This window comes from Alligator sinensis, unplaced genomic scaffold (assembly GCF_000455745.1).
Source record: "Alligator sinensis unplaced genomic scaffold, ASM45574v1 scaffold1282_1, whole genome shotgun sequence".
Taxonomy (NCBI): domain Eukaryota; kingdom Metazoa; phylum Chordata; order Crocodylia; family Alligatoridae; genus Alligator; species Alligator sinensis.
Genome location: NW_005843239.1, coordinates 190993 through 195417, shown reverse-complemented (window position 1 = coordinate 195417; position 4425 = coordinate 190993). Strand labels below are relative to the sequence as shown.

The 4425-nt window shown below is 57.9% G+C and overlaps 1 protein-coding gene across 1 annotated transcript in view; it reads right to left on the bottom strand.

Moving 5' to 3' along the window:
* LOC102369185 (myeloid-associated differentiation marker homolog) overlaps positions 1-788 on the bottom strand; it is a 4584-nt gene extending 3796 nt beyond the window's left edge. The window contains exon 1 of the mRNA XM_025194535.1: positions 682-788. The gene's annotated coding sequence lies outside the window, so the exon portion shown is untranslated. The remainder of the gene's footprint in view (positions 1-681) is intronic.
* Between the last annotated feature and the right edge of the window lie 3637 nt (positions 789-4425).

The window sequence follows — 4425 nt, the reverse complement described above, 5'->3', positions numbered from 1 at the left end:
GGCTGGGGCGGGGGCAGGGGCAGGCACTGCACAGCCAGGGTGAAGCGTGGGATGGAGCCAGGAGCAGCTAGTCCGGGAAGCACACGGGGACAGGGGGAGGTGGCTCCTGCCACTGCACACAGCCCAGGAGAGCACGGGGACTGTGTTCACCCAGATTAGCATGCAGGGTGAGGGCAGGTTGGTCCCAGCAGCAGCATTGCACATCCCCATCCCCTCCCTCAGCCTGAGCTGCAGGGAAGGTGGCAGCGTCGCACCGAGGAAGCTTCTGTCTATGAACAAGTTTGTGAGCGTGTCTGAACATACGAGTCTACACGGTACCTCCGGCCCTGCCTGTGCTCACACCCACGTAGCCCAGCACCTCTGCGCAGCTAGCACCCAGTGCCTCTGAAGGCAACAACCAGGGATGGGGGAACACTCCTTCCTGGCCCGTGTGGCCACCAGCAAAACCCCAGAGCCTGGGGCAGCCACACACCCTGCTCTGCCCTGCAGCCTGGGCACAGCAAGTAGATGGCACAACCTCAGCCCTGGGACAGGACAGCCCCTCCATCACCTTCCCTCTCCATGATTTGATAGTGGACCCTGCAGTCCTGTTAAATCCCCTAGCCAGCTGTGCACCCCTGGGAGCTCTCTCCACCCCTTGTGCGGAGCCCTGGAGAGGGCAGGGCGTGTCCTTGCACTCACCTCTGCACTGCTGGGTCCCATGTCTGGCCGATCCCTCGCCCAGCTGGAGGGTCTCGTAGGTGTCATCAACTGATCCATCACCCAGCTGGAGGGTCTCATAGGTGCCGTCGGCCTCACCTAGGGCTGAGGGGAATGCAGACACAGGGGCTGGTCAGGGTGTGGGGCTTGGGCAAGACTAGGTAACTCCTGGCTCCTATGTACCCCTGTGCCTGAGGCGGCCATGCACTCTCCTGGGGGAGCCTTGGAGAACCACAGCTCAGCATAGATCGTGCTCTCACCCATCCCAGCTGTGGGGCTCCTGGGGCAGAGCCTGTGCCTTTGGGCCTGGTGCTGCATGTCCCACAAGCATCAGCCAGAAGCAGAAGTGCCCTTGACCACAGGTGAGGGTGGCCAAGGAACACCAGTTGTGGGGCCATGGCCCTGCCATTGGTTGTGGCCACCACGGCCCTGCCCTCAATGGCAGAGAGGAGTCGGTGGAGATATGGGCAGCTACTCTTTGGACTTCCAGACCCCTACAGTTACCATATTTCCAGGTCCTCACTCACAAACAGCGGTACCCTGCCCCCGATCCATTGATGCCTGACCTCTTAAATCAGCAGGCACACCAAGTGCCCTGCGAGAATCTGGACTCTGTTGTCTTTAGCATAGAAATGAGGCTGTGGTTGCTACATCTCCAACTCTCAGAAAAGGCCCTTTCAGTCCAAAAGGTCCTCTGGCCTCACTCCCAAAATGTACTCAGTGCACAACAAGAAATCACCACACCCAGTCCCTCCCTGACAGCCTCTGATGGGTCTGCATGAACTCAGGTCAGCAGGGCTTCAGGAACTGCACCCCACGGCACCCAAGGGCAGGGCAGAGCGGACCTCGGGACCCTTAGCAATGGCACAAACCAAGATGAGGGCCACAGGTGAGGTTTCAGAGGATGGGAAAACGGCAATAGCCCCACCTCTCTGGAAAAGACAAGAAGGAACCTGGGGAATTATAGACCCATTGACCTCTCCTCAATCCCAACAAGTTAATGGAGCGGACACTAAGGCAGGCCATTTGCAAGGAAGTATAAGTGAAAAGGCTGGGAGAGCCCTGGAAATGGTAGAGGATGCCCTCACAGTCACCTCTGCACTGCTCAGCCCTGTACCCAGCTGGCATCAGGCCCATCAGGCACAGACAGATGGTCTCGGAGGTGCTGTCAGCCGTGTGCGGGCCTGCACAGGGTGCACACACAGGGGCATGTCAAGGTGCGGGGTTGGGATAGGATTGGGTGGGGGAGAGGTGCTGGCTCCTACCTTTCTCCTGCTCTTGGGGGGTCGCACTCTGTCCTGGGGGGGCCTTGGAGAAGTGCATGAGCTCATGCATGCTGGTGGCAGGGCACAGAGCAGCTCACCGTGAAGGCAGCACTGCAGCCGCGCCAGCCACGGCCCCGCCTTCCCCAACACTGACGGGCCTGGTGGGGGATGGGTGGGCAAGGGGGCAGGGCCAAGAGCATCCAGGAGGTTGCGCTCGGAAGCTGCAGGCAAAGCTGGGTCTGCCCCAGACATGGGAGAGCAGGGGATGGAAGAACCATCATTGAGCCCCATTGAAGTTGTCCCCAGTTCAGGCTGGGGGTAGGATGAGCCCATGGCTCCTTGGACACCAAGACCTGAGCTCAGAGCACAGCTCTTCCCCAGCCCCTATGCTGACTCCAACCCCAGGGAGCGCCAGCCAGCTCAGCTCTGATGAGCTTTGCCCTGCCAGGGAGTGAGATCCCAGCAGCAGCAAAACATGGGGCCGGCAGCTGTCCCCCACCCCATGGTTGAGCAGGGTCCAGGTCTTCAGGGCACAGGCTGCAATGCCAGGGTTTCCTGGGCCATGTCTGGGCTCTGGGGCTCCCTTGCTGAATGGGAGAGAGTGTAAAAGACCCTTTGATGGCAGGACCTGACCCCATTACTGCTCATGGGTGCCTAGGCACAGGGCAGCCTCCCCCAGACAGGCCCCTCCACCATCCACGCCCCCCGTGCCCCCACACCCGGAGCATGGGTCTGTGCGTGCAGTCACCAGAGACCATCACAGTTTCTGCAGCAGGGCTGGAGCATTGCTGTCACCATGATAGTCCAAGATATGCATGATATTTCCTGGCCCAGGAAGGGCTCAAGATCTCCCACAGCCCATGGTTTATCTGCTTTCTGCTTTCATAGATTTCATAGACATCAGGGCTGGAAGGGACCTCGGAAGATCATCGAGTCCAGCCCCCCGCCCAAAGGGCAGGAAGTCAGCTGGGGTCATAGGATCCTTTATTGAGTGATGAGCTGAGGATGCCATGGCTTACTCTCCAACCCAGAAGAAGGGTGATTTGTGCTTCACAACTTCTCTCCCCAAGCTACCAGCTAGTGGTGTTGTCTAGCCCCAGAGCCATAGGCGACTATTAAGGGGTGTACATGCCCCCCCCAGCAGCCGACCCTGATGCTGTCAGTAGGGACAGGGTCAGTGGCTTCTGCGGGTGCCCCCCCCGCCCCGCCCCGATTCAGGAGGCACCAGTCACTCATACCCAGAGCTCGCCCAAACCCTTTCCTAGGCAGCTGGCTGGATCTGAATGCATCCACCTCAACAGGGCCTCAGGAGCTTCCCCCCATGGATTGGAAGGAACTGGTCCCTGGGAACTATACTGGTCAGGTCATGGGGCATGGGTGAGGTTCAGAGGTCTGGAGAAGGGCCAGTAAAATGCTTCTAAGTGGAAAGGACAAGCAGGGGTACCTGGGGAGCTACAGCCCAATTACCCTCACCTCTGCACTTGGGAAGTCACCAGAGCAGGAAAACACTGAATGCAATTTAAACCTCTCCCAGCCATGAAATGTAGTCTATAGGTGGCACCCTCTTGGGGAGGCTTCCACCATATCGAGGCAGTCTGGGACTTGGGGATCCCCCATAAGGTAGTTCTGAGGTCCTGCACCCCTGTACCTGCCCTCTAGAAATGGGCTGGAGGGGCGGGCTACACTCCAAAGGGTCCTGTGAATTGCTCCTGGGGTTCACTGTGCCGTGGGGAGCTGCTCGAGAGTGTAAATCAGGGGTGTCCAACCTTTTTGGATGTGGGGCCAGATCATGAACATTTTATCACCCAGTGTGCCGGTGAGCCATATTCAAAGACCTCACAGAAAGTGGTATCACATCACCCCCCAAAACAAAAGTACCGTGTTTACTTTTGTTTCCTATTGCAGCCCCTCGGGCCTCAGTAAATAGCTTGGAGGGCTGCATGGTGGCCTGCAGGCCATATGTTGGACAAGCCTGGTGTAAATCATTCTGCAGTGCAAGTGACCCCTGGTTGCTCCCTGGAAAGCTGTAGGGCACCAATCTCTGCCTCTACTCAGTCACTTTGGAGGGATTTACTGTGGCTCCAACAAGCATAGTGCACCCCAAAACCCGTAGTCCTGATCCGAGCTTTGCTGGGGCAAAAAAACCCTGCAAATGAACTCAAAGGTGGGCCAGCAAATAGCAAAAGAGCCTGACCTGCAACTAGCACCAACCATATCGTTCACATACGACAAAGAGCTACAACAACAACCTGTGTCAGTCACAAAATGTGCCAGGCCCCAAGCATACAGTGAATGTACAGCGGGGCTCAGCCACACAGCTCTGCTGGGACACAACAGCTATAAAACTACAGACTGGGGCACAGCCTGTCCTGTCCAGGGCCTGAGCACACAACAAAAGAGAGCCAGGCCTGTCTGGCTGCAGCCTGGATATTTAGTCTCAGTGATACAGCTTTGCTGGGAC